The sequence below is a fragment of the Astatotilapia calliptera genome, chromosome 14, assembly GCF_964374335.1.
Source record: "Astatotilapia calliptera chromosome 14, fAstCal68.1, whole genome shotgun sequence".
NCBI classification, from domain to species: Eukaryota; Metazoa; Chordata; class Actinopteri; order Cichliformes; family Cichlidae; genus Astatotilapia; species Astatotilapia calliptera.
The window spans coordinates 4,018,052-4,030,274 of NC_137435.1; the positions used below are offsets into that span (position 1 = coordinate 4,018,052).

Below are 12,223 nucleotides of genomic sequence, written 5' to 3' on the forward strand. Positions count from 1 at the left end.
TGGGGGCTTCCCATGATGGACCAAGTGTTTCTTTTTCACTCACCATCTGTTGTCTGGGTTTATAAATGTTCTCTTTCTCCCCTCCGATTTGCTATTGTCTTCTCACACCATCTCATCTGCCTCATCTCCACTTCCCATCCACCTTATCTGGAAATTGGCAAAGCATCCAGGCCAAACAGAAAGAAGACACTGCACGCAGATGTGCTTTGTTTTTCGTGTGGTAAGCCGGCTGGTTTGGACTCGGGTTTTGGGAGAGGACAAATAATATAACAAACCCTCAGGAAACTGAGGAGCCAGAAAAACCTGCAGAAAGGCAGACAAGACACAGAATCAATGACACACAAGAATCAAACAGCAGCAGAATCTCTTCTGTTCACTTTAATCTCTTTCGTGTTTCCACTTTAGCGCTGTCGGTGGATAGTGTGTTGCCTTAAATATCCAGCCTAAGTCAGACGAAGCTTTGGTTTCTTTCATTATGTCCAGTCAGAGGAAAGTCTCACAAGCCAGAAAGCTAGAAGGACGTTAGTTCAGTGCAACAACTCATTGAGCAGCCTTTAAATGAAGCTACTCTAAATAAATTATATGAATAAATAAATTATATGAATAACAACATGACATCTTGAAGCCGAGACATCAGTATCATATCTGAGACAAGTCAAATTAGTGCATCCTTAAAGCAGACAGTTCTGCGTTGTGATTGGTCCGGAGTCTACGGTCACTGTAGACAATTCTGCATTCATTCATACATTCATTCATTCATTCAATGAGCCTTGTAGATATTTCAAAACCAGGCTTTCCTGTGCTGATAACGGTTTTGCTAGGGACACAAACTATTTGTTCTTTCCACAGTTTGTACAAGAAATATATCTGGCTACTTTAAGCATAAGAATGCAGTTGTGTAAAGGTAAACCTTTTACCAGAGAAGGATGTAAGATAAACAGCACACTGTTAAGGCCCTTTTACATAGAAAGTAGCACTTCGCTCTGAAACCCATCCTTTTCTACTTCTTGCGCCTACAGTCACGCCAAGATCAAACACACTATGAACAAAAACATGGAAAAGTTGATTCTATGCATGTCCGAGTTCAACGAACCCGAGAGGAAAGCACTGTTGAAACAACATAGTCTTCACTAGTAGGGATAGTGCCAAGGCGCTCTCACTGATTAGAGATGCATGTTTTGAAGTGACAGGGAGCAGGTGTATGTAGTCCACGTAGAGCAAGAACAAAAAAAGACATACAGGCAGCACACAGAGGCAAACGCAACACAAATTTTAGACTATTCACTTCAGCTAGCAGTCAGCGCAGTACATGCCACTGTTTGTCTTGTAAAGGACCTTTACAAGACAAACATGAAATAAAGACGAGTGCATAACAAAGATGCCGATTGATTCAGAGATACCGCTGCTTATTGAGAAAAAAAGCACAAGCTCCCACCTGCCTGATCATAGCATGATCAGGCAGGTGGGAGCTTGTGCTTTTTTTCCTCTGTGAAGCAGAAATCCACTGGAAAGAGGTCATTACAGCAAGTAAGCCTCAACAACATGAGCAGGTCAGTTTTAATGAGCCTGATTTATCCTCCAAGTGTGAAATACTGCGAAGCAATCGTTTTACGACAACGTGGATGTTTCAGAAACGTACCAAAGAGTGCCAAAGCAGCCCTAACGGACAGCAATTTCCCCCCCAAAAAGTGCACACGTAAAACTGCGGTGTTAAGCGATGTGGTTGAAAAATTTGGGTCGCCTAACTTTTGTGCTGGTGCGCCTTAAAAAAAAAAAAAAGTTAGGTGCACCAGTGCTGAATGTTACTTAATCTTAAACTCAAAAAGCCAGCTGAAAAACTTCCCTACATACGAGTCTGCCCATGACTACACCGCTGTCACACTGCCAGGTTCACGGTGCCCTGAGCAAGCTTGTGAAATTTTTAAATACAACAGGGATAAATGTGAGAAACACGGCCAAGATATTTATAGTGCTATTGAAGAGTATTAGCAAACTGGTGGCTTAAGAAATGAACTACACTATCTTGCTTTTGAGTGCGAACACCAAAGACTGGACTACATAAAGAATGTATGCCAAGAGAACCTGACAATGTAAAGTGGAGGAATATGCTAAATTTAATAATCCCCAACTCACAATTCTGTTTTTTGGTATGATACCAAGTTTGGTTAGTCCTCTCTGTTTTCTCTTAATCTAACTCCAAAACAAAGCTACACACAAACAACACGAGCAAAGGTTGTCACTGGCCCACAAATGACAGAGGTATTAATAACCCGGGATAGTTTCCTAGGCAACCACAGCCTGAATGCCCGCCTGCAAATGTCATCATTATAAAGAAATGCGCCAGAAGCGAATTGCTTTTTGTTCAGACACTCCTTAATGTGTAATTGCCACAACACTGCAGCACCAACTGGAAAAATACCGTCAGCCTTAATCTTGTTAAAATGACGTTAACGCCATAACCGCATTAATGTGACAAATCTCTGTTAGCGAGTTAGCGCGGATCGCCCCGTGCGTGGGGCTGCACGGCGTCGACGCGGTCAGTTCGTCATTTTAACAAGATTAACGCTGATAGCACTAAAAAAAATACAAATTTTTTAAATTCACATGATTACCAACTGCAACACTACTCTACCGACTCGCCTGCAGCATCAGTGTTGGCTGATGATTTATCAAACACTCTCTTTAGCTGCGCACACACACACACAGTCCAACAATGAAAGCCTCTGTAAGCACCATGGTCATTTCTTAGTTTTAGTGTTGATCAAATCTGCTAACACAAAGAGCTGGCTAAGCTGAACTTGTACGCCCCTCAGACTGGAACTTCTTACACTTTGGCTCCTTCCTTAGTTGTAGGTAGGTGGTTTTGAATATGGGTTTATTGGTGGAGATGCCTTTACTGAAGTTATTAAATCAGTCCACAAAAAATTATTGCAAAATACTGAACACTGTTTTTTTAACAATTGTAATTGTTTTGTGGCTGTTTTTTTGGTCAGGTTACCGTTTTTAATGGTAAAAATACCGGGGTTGGAGAGGCTGTAAAGAACAGTACCTACAGGGCGTTGGTAAACGTTTGTCAATCTGATATAGTAAAACCTTATGAGTGTTAGATTAGTGCACTTTCAGCTATGTAAAAATAGTGTTCAAGTCACAATAAATAAAATAATAAAAATGCACATTTTAATCTGCAAAATCAAAGATGAGAGGATATTTATTTTTATCCATGTGTTGATTTTTAATCAATACAGGACACAGAATGAGCAAATTCCTTCAGTAATAAAAGTTCCGAGACAAAGAGCAGACCAACTTGCAAAGCTCTGTCTTCCTTTAGTGGAGAACAGGGAGAACTACAAATTGCACTCAACAAATGAGCCACAGCAGCCAGTCCTGACATCACTCACATCTCCCTGAGATACTCAATAAGAAGCAAATCTCTGAATCTGACTGAGTAACTGAGTTTAGAGGTCTGTTTTCTTTGAACATGTGATCAGGGGAGAGCGCGAACGCAGTCCCCCACTACCAGAAATTATGCAGTCGAGATTCCCACATTTGGGGAATTCGCAGGGGTCAGCACAACCGGAGTGCAATGGCTGAGCCTCGCCCTGGGTGAACCACCTTCTTGATCATGGTATCTCCCCTGCCAGGTAAGTATGAGTTGTTCACCTCACACATGGGGGACTCTTTCACACACAAACCCTGCACACTCACAGTGCTCACAATCTCACAATCAACACAAACACAGCCTGCAGGAGGCTGGGACTACACACTATTTATATACACAGGAAGGAGCTTCCAACAGAGCCACATCAGGTTATTTCGTTTTAATAAAATACGGGGAGTCTTTCCCATCATGCATTGCTGCATCTGCACAACAAAAGCTAACTGAAAGATCACAATAGTTAATCAATTTAACCTCCTTAAATCCACCAACAAACAGGAAGTTCAAGTAACTCCAAGTTAAATCAAACTGCAGCTGAAAACTGTTTGATTCACGTCTGATGTTTAGAAAAAAGGAAAAAACGCATAAAGCGCACACGTTTTCTGCTAACAGCACAACCACTTCCTGTTCCTTTGTTATGTGCTGCTGAACAGTTCACTCTCCTCCTGCTGCTGCCCCCTACTGTCCCGGAGTAGGGACAACACTGTTTATTGCACACACATATTCTAAGAGCTTCCTTGTGTGTAAACAACAGAAAAGAAGGAATAAGATGAGTTTCTGTCATAATCAGACTTAGGGCTGCCACAAACAATTATTTTGATAGTCGACTGGTCACCGATTATTTTTGCGATTAGTCGACTAATCAGATCATCATCCATTGGACGTAAAACGTACAGCTTATTGCACCAGCAGCATCTGCTCTTATATGACTATCATTAGCTTACAGCTTTAAGTGTTTAAGGTGCTAACTAAAAATAAAGACAAGATGATAGTTTATTAAATTTGCAGATTGTTTCGGTGAAGTTTAATAAACTCCTTGCTATCTAAAATATAACAGGACACCGGAGTAAATTCTCGAGCATCTCACACTTCTGATAATCAGCTGTCTGCTTGACGTTTATTCAGCTGTGTAAAAACTATAACTTTGATCTCAGCCAAACCGATTTACTCAGGAACAAATAAAATACTAAAAAAAAAGCCAAACAATAACATTTTTAAGTTATCTAAGTGACTCATATACGTTTAACCTGAGTAGCGAAAGACGTCGGTGGGTTTGAAAACGATTTGCCGGGAGTCCGGTGTTCTCACGGCTCTAGTTAGCCTTGCCCCCGGCTAGCTATCGAGCTAGTGGGTAACAGACGTCTCCGAAAACGTCGGAGCGCTTTTGAAAATATGTGGTGTCCTGATAAACTGAGCAGATATTTGAGGTTTACACAGCTACATTCTCGCCTGAAAATATGTTAAACGTTTATTTTGTGACCCAGAAAGAATAATAAGAGTAACATTAAAACTAACTAGCTGCCGCCATTGTTGGAAACTGAGCTGGGCTGCGCTATGAATTCTGGGACACAGCTTCTTCTTCTTCGGGGTTTAACGACATCTGGCATGCTTGTACATGCAGTGCTGCCATCTTCTGTTTCAGTCCATTATTACACTCTTAAATCCTGCTACTTATTCCTGCGTCTTTTATGATCTTAGAAAGCTTGAAACGATTTTGATAGTGGACGTAATCGTGACTAGTGGACTAATCGTGGCAGCCCTATTGGCAACACTGCTGGGGAGTAAACTGGAATTAAACGAAACAGAAGCAGAGACCATCTGCACATGCACGGTACAGAGGTAGGGGGATCAGGTAGATCTGATCCCCTGAACTGTGACTGTTGTTCTTTTTCGTTTTTGTCTACATTATATTGAAATGTTTCATTACTGCAAACATTTTAAGAGATACTTATCATTGCTAACATCTTAACAGATACTCTGACCGTAACTATCGTAAAATGCTTTGAGCGGAAGTAGTGGCCTTTCGCACATGCGTTGTACGGATCGGGTAGTGACAAGCACAAAGTGTGAACACTTCCCTCCAGTCCAGAGACAAACCACACACCACCTAACAGAACTCTATCAGCCTCTAGTGGAGATTAGTGGGAACTTTATACTGTGGGAAGATTATTCTGAACAACAGAAAGTCCTGTTTACTGTAGTACTTTACTACAAAGCCTTCATTCATTCAGTAACCTTTTCTCTAATAACAGAGCTTTCAGAGACTTGATAAACACCATCTGTTTCTGTTTCTTCTATTTCCTTTGAACATGTGATCAGGGGAGAGCGCGAACGCAGTCCCCCACTACCAGAAATTATGCAGTCGAGATTCCCACATTTGGGGAATTCGCAGGGGTCAGCACAACCGGAGTGCAATGGCTGAGCCTCGCCCTGGGTGAACCACCTTCTTGATCATGGTATCTCCCCTGCCAGGTAAGTATGAGTTGTTCACCTCACACATGGGGGACTCTTTCACACACAAACCCTGCACACTCACGGTGCTCACAATCTCACAATCAACACAAACACAGCCTGCAGGACGCTGGGACTACACACTATTTATATACACAGGAAGGAGCTTCCAACAGAGCCACATCAGGTTGAGTTTAAAATATATGGGGAGTCTTTCCCATCATGCATTGCTGCATCTGCACAACAAAAGCTAACTGAAAGATCACCTTTTTTCATCCATTTAACCTCCTTAAATCCACCAACAAACCAACAGGAAGTTCAAGTAACTCCAAGTTAAATCAAACTGCAGCTGAAAACTGTTTGATTCACGTCTGATGTTTAGAAAAAAGGAAAAAACGCATAAAGCGCACACGTTTTCTGCTAACAGCACAACCACTTCCTGTTCCTTTGTTATGTGCTGCTGAACAGTTCACTCTCCTCCTGCTGCTGCCCCCTACTGTCCCGGAGCAGGAACAACACTGTTTATTGCACACACATATTCTAAGAGCTTCCTTGTGTGTAAACAACAGCAAAGAAGGAATAAGATGAGTTTCTGTCATAATCAGACTGAACATCCACTCTATGATCACATTACACTACCTGCAAAGCTCATTTCAGCCTTGTAGAAACATCTGCACAGATTAAAGGATGGTGGCATGTAAGGCTACCAGTGACATGAAGTCGTATATGAGGGACAAGCCCACAAAGTGTGAATACAAACGGTTTGTTCGAGCTGATTGGGCACCGGCTCACACGTGACAGTTTTTTGTGTACACAGGAAAGAGTGAGGTCAACATAAGTTATGGTCTGAGCTGCTCGTCTGTCATAGATCTTTAAACCATTTTCTTTGCTCGGTGGTGGCTACACTTTGGCTAACTGTTCTACCAGCCCTGCCCTCTTCCACAATCTGCATAACACACATGCTGGCTGCTGTGGAACCATTAGAGGAAAGAAAAGGGAAAAAACAGGCTGTCTTTCTGCACATGGACAAAAATGACTTTCCTAACACGACTGAGAGGGACGAGCTGCCCTGGATTAGAAAAGAAGCTGCTGTTTGTTAAGTGGATGAACACTCGGGAGGTGACAGTGTGCTCCACAGTGCACAAAGGACTTCAGTGAAAAGACTGTGCAGCACAAAGCTTTCACTAACATCTTCCTCAAATAACATAACAACGGAGACTTCTGAGCCTTAATAAACAGCAGGACACTGCCGCAGTATCTGCTTCCTCTGTTTTCTTTGAACATGTGATCAGGGGAGAGCGCGAACGCAGTCCCCCACTACCAGAAATTATGCAGTCGAGATTCCCACATTTGGGGAATTCGCAGGGGTCAGCACAACCGGAGTGCAATGGCTGAGCCTCGCCCTGGGTGAACCACCTTCTTGATCATGGTATCTCCCCTGCCAGGTAAGTATGAGTTGTTCACCTCACACATGGGGGACTCTTTCACACACAAACCCTGCACACTCACGGTGCTCACAATCTCACAATCAACACAAACACAGCCTGCAGGACGCTGGGACTACACACTATTTATATACACAGGAAGGAGCTTCCAACAGAGCCACATCAGGTTGAGTTTAAAATATATGGGGAGTCTTTCCCATCATGCATTGCTGCATCTGCACAACAAAAGCTAACTGAAAGATCACCTTTTTTCATCCATTTAACCTCCTTAAATCCACCAACAAACCAACAGGAAGTTCAAGTAACTCCAAGTTAAATCAAACTGCAGCTGAAAACTGTTTGATTCACGTCTGATGTTTAGAAAAAAGGAAAAAACGCATAAAGCGCACACGTTTTCTGCTAACAGCACAACCACTTCCTGTTCCTTTGGTCTCTGCTGCTGAACAGTTCACTCTGCTCCTGCTGCTGCCCCCTACTGTCCCGGAGTAGGAACACTCACTTTAATGATTTCAAACTACATTCTGCAGCTTCAGACTCCTCTCAATATTTGACTCTCATTGTTTGACTCAATAGGTCAAACAAAAGTATTTGAACCTGTCACTGCTTTTATTGGAGATTCATTCACATCTGTCTGCATTCAATTTCTAATTGCTCTTGGCTGACGCTCGCTCTTGCCATCTGATTACTCAATGCGATTCCATTTTTAAAAGTCTGCAGCCAGTCACATACTTTGGGCATTTCCTCTCTGGGTTGTAAGTTTGCCGTACCCTGAATGTTCACCTTGACCAGTGATAACAGTGAGAAAGACAAGATCGACTGACCTATCAGAAAACACAGATTAAGGACGAGTCCACCGTATGAGCTCCCTGCAGCTCACAGGGACCAAGAACAAATGCTGCAGCTGGAGTTGAGTTTAGGCCCTTCTGCACATAACAAAGCCTGGACTGCCATGACTGCAGAAGTATGCTTCTCCTTCTTAGAGAGGACATCCCAGCCAGTGGAAGAGAAGTATGTGGTACACCTGAACTAACAAATATAAATGTCATGCTTGGTGAAATACACGACAGCTGCAGAGAAAAACAAATGGCACCAAATGGTCAAGATGAGATGCTGCTATCAGCCAGATATCTGGAACTACATCGGACATTCTGCAGAGCAGCATTCCTGTCCACTTTTGCAGTGACAGGAAACAAGACGATGAGGGGGTGATAGCTGGATCAATATTTCCTACTATTCTCCCTCGTCTCACAGGTGACCCTCAGTAACTGTCCAGATCCAAAATCAAATACAAAACCTATTACAGAAGAGCCGAAGCCTTTTCTTACTTTAAATGTTACTTCAATGCATGCATTTTGCAAGAATTACACTTCTTACAGCGAAATAGGGCTGCAGGTTCTACTTGAGAAAATAATAGATGGTTAAGAAGCAGACTGGACTACTGTAAATAAGACATTTAGTCTCACTGGAACTAGCTGTATAAATGAAGGTTAAATTAATTAAAAATATTTACTGCAAGCAAAATAAAAATATTATCCACCAGCACTGCACCTTTTTCTTCTCTAATCAGAATACTTTAATAATCCTTAAGGAAATTGTGTGGGTTACAGTTGCTCCAGGAGGATAACAGTAACAGACTGAACTAATTAAATAATATAATATATTACAAAGCCTACAAAAAATGAGAAATAGCTCTAAATCACAAGCTGCTTTCTGTTTCTACTGAAATAAATGTGCCAATATATAGAAACGGATATTGGAAAATGATCAATAGAAGACTTAAAGACAATAAATGTAGATGTGGTTTTGTTTCACACTGTAGATGGATAAATAAACAATTTTCCACGAACTGCAGACAATTTGTTTCCTTGCCAGCTTTAGTCAGGCATTGGAAAATCTCATTAAATACATTTTTTTTAAATCTACCAAGATACAATTTTTTTGTGTGCTGCTTTGTCTGCAGCAACTATGTGTTTGCATTGTTGGTGTGTTGCAACTTAATATAATAATAACCTAATACTCCAAAATTGGTGATCAGCCACAAGAAACCGCGAGGACACTCAGTTACACTGGTGCTGTGACCACCTGGACAAACTTTCACTGTTTTTCCACATGTTTAGGGGGGTGCACCGTTCCTGGAGATACTGCAATACCAGGTCGATGCGTGGAGTGGACGGAGCAAGCCCCTATTCCATCTCCCTGTTCCAAAAATCAATTTAATATATGGTCCCCGGGTAGGGGACGTATCAGATATTAAACTGATAAGAACAGATACTACACTTGATCTTAGCCAAAAGGCCGAGAAGCGATACCGGGAATATGTCGGAGCAGACGGAGTCACTCCCCGCACAGTCTCCCTCACTGACGGTTCGGAAAAATTTCAAGACATATTTCAAGACATAAAACGGTAGCCATAAGGTCATCAGATTAGGTATAACCAGTGTTATGTTGAATCCGGTTTTATTTATGTCTACTGACGTTCGCAAATAAATAATATCTTGCCTTCCGGTACACGTGGTACGCGTCACTCCAATGGGAAACGAAAGCGCAAAACAAGAAATAAACTGCATTTTTAAGCACATTAACGCCGCAACCTAGACCCAATACGCCAAGTGAGTGTTATTTTAACTTAACAAAACGGAACAAGCCCATCTGCTTATGTAAATTATTGTTTTAATGATTCAAGTTAGAATACATATATTACGGCGCTTCACTAGCGTCCTCTGGTGGCGCGGAGGGTTAATTGCACTCTTCATGCCCCAAATCAAAACCCAGCAAAGAAATTTGCAGGTTAAAGCAGCAGGTGACGGCGAATAGGTCTGACTACAGATAAAGGGTAAACTCCGGTCACTTTTTTTTACGTATACAGTTTGTAAAATAAGGCAGAGTGAATTAACAAATAACACGAGCACAGACCCTCCATAAAAGTGTCCACAGATTTAACAAAAACACATGTTAGGGTTAAATTAACTTTATCTCAACTCCTCCACTCTCACACAGCTGTGTCAAATCAAACTGACAACTTATAAAAGCGTCCACTCAGTTTGTGACTGCTACAATACACGTGAGCACGGGCACTGTAGTACACGTGGAAGCGACATGGCGAAATCGCTGAGAAAGGTGATTAGGGGACGAAAAAAACAAAACAAAGTAATAATAAGTAAATATGCCTTTAGCGCACTTGGAGCAATTTCATGTGGGGACACGTATTAATTCACCAAAAACACAAAAATTTGAAGTTTTATTACAAACTCAGAACGGCTTAGGCACGCTAGCTCGCTATTTTAGCTAATCCCCACATTCGTGCTGCGTCACAAAGAAATTTGGTCGAAGACAAGAAATGCACGACCATAATTTACCGCTTGGTAACTTTTATCAGAACATAACAGCAACGTCGGATTAGATAAACAAAATGCCACTTAGTAAAAATGAACTTACCAGAAGTCACCTTCAGAGCTTCAAGGGTTTCTCATGTGCAAAAGCGCGAGCGCGTGAAGTTCGAACATGCGCAGAGGTCGTGAGCTTGGACGCTAGTAACCGGAACTTTTTGTTTTTAATTAATAAATCAATTAACGGACATGCGAAAATACAAAAATAAATTGTAGACACAGAAAATAATAAAAATAAATAAATAAAATGAAAAAATAATTAATGATAGTCTTTGCCACGGAAATAAAAAGGGTCACACTTACAAAAATTGAGTAAAGAAAGACTCCTACAGCTGGCGGTTACACTCCTTCAACCATCAGTTTACGAATGGTTTCATTTTAACACGTACGAATTTATGTGTCTTAAATTTATTTCACATTAAAACAAAGTCATGCTCTAAATTTGATTAGTCACGTGCTCTTTAAGTTTAACATTTATTTTTTGTATGTTATGCACGGCTCTTATTTTACAATCAGTATTATTTTTATTTATTATAGTGATTACTGTTGTTGCTGGAGGTACTGTTATTATAATTATCAGTAACATTAGTTGTTCTAGTATTAGTATTAATATTAACAAAGTATATCTGATCTGATCTTTTTATTTTAATTCAGATTTCTTGTCTTGTAGTGAGCTGCAAATATTGTTCGAGGCAGACTGCAGTAATTCACAAAAACAAATACATTATTCCCACACAATACACAGTCACTCACATCCAAGTAAGACCTTATTATATCTCATTTAGGATTTTGAAGCTTATTTCTTTAACTTCATTCATCTCTAACCATAAATCTACCAAGTGTTCTGGCTTTTATGGTAATGGAATTCTTCACAGAGCACCTCATGCTTTAACAGATGCCATCCATTTAACTGAGCTACAACCAACTCTCTGTTCATCCATGTACAAATACTCTGAGTGTTTTTTGTTTGTTATTCTATGATGTAACATGTTTGATGCCAGTGCTTTCTTTGTTACTTATGTGTTACGTCACATTTTGTAACAATGGGTATTTCGTTTATCTTTAATCATACTGTACATTTTATTTTTATTCATTTTTATTCATTCTTAACTAGGGAATGGAGGAGTCTTTTATTTTATTGCAGTGTTGCAATTGAGTATCACATGGGCTCTACTTGTAAATTGGTTTGCAAGTAGTTTTTATAAATCATTATAATTTATATATAAATATCAGCAATATAATTATATTATCACTAAACTGATACATGTCTACGTGGCCACATTGTATTTTATTTCCTACTTTTGAAATTTTATTCTTGGGTTAATGTAATTTATTCTCGACCTTGGAGCCAAATGTTTGTTTTATTTTATTTAATTTTGATGTTGTAACTCAGTCTTGTATGGGTTTAAATTGGTATCCAACTTGTTCTTTTGTTTTTAATATTCCTTTCATTTATATATGTTGGATTTTTATTGCCTTGTCTAACACTGGTCTTGGTAAGCGCA

General features: G+C 40.5%; 4 non-coding genes across 4 annotated transcripts; all 4 read right to left on the reverse strand.

Moving 5' to 3' along the window:
* Positions 1 to 3,485: 3,485 nt before the first annotated feature.
* On the reverse strand, positions 3,486 to 3,649 carry LOC145420261 (U1 spliceosomal RNA). Its single transcript, XR_013901587.1, has one exon. It is a non-coding gene; the product is annotated as a U1 spliceosomal RNA (small nuclear RNA).
* Positions 3,650 to 5,752: 2,103 nt separating this feature from the next.
* On the reverse strand, positions 5,753 to 5,916 carry LOC113037041 (U1 spliceosomal RNA). The gene has a single exon (XR_003274548.1). It is a non-coding gene; the product is annotated as a U1 spliceosomal RNA (small nuclear RNA).
* A 1,260-nt stretch (positions 5,917 to 7,176) lies between these two features.
* LOC113037073 (U1 spliceosomal RNA) lies at positions 7,177 to 7,340 on the reverse strand. Its single transcript, XR_003274572.1, has one exon. It is a non-coding gene; the product is annotated as a U1 spliceosomal RNA (small nuclear RNA).
* A 2,108-nt stretch (positions 7,341 to 9,448) lies between these two features.
* Positions 9,449 to 9,639, reverse strand: LOC113037049 (U2 spliceosomal RNA). The gene has a single exon (XR_003274554.1). It is a non-coding gene; the product is annotated as a U2 spliceosomal RNA (small nuclear RNA).
* Between the last annotated feature and the right edge of the window lie 2,584 nt (positions 9,640 to 12,223).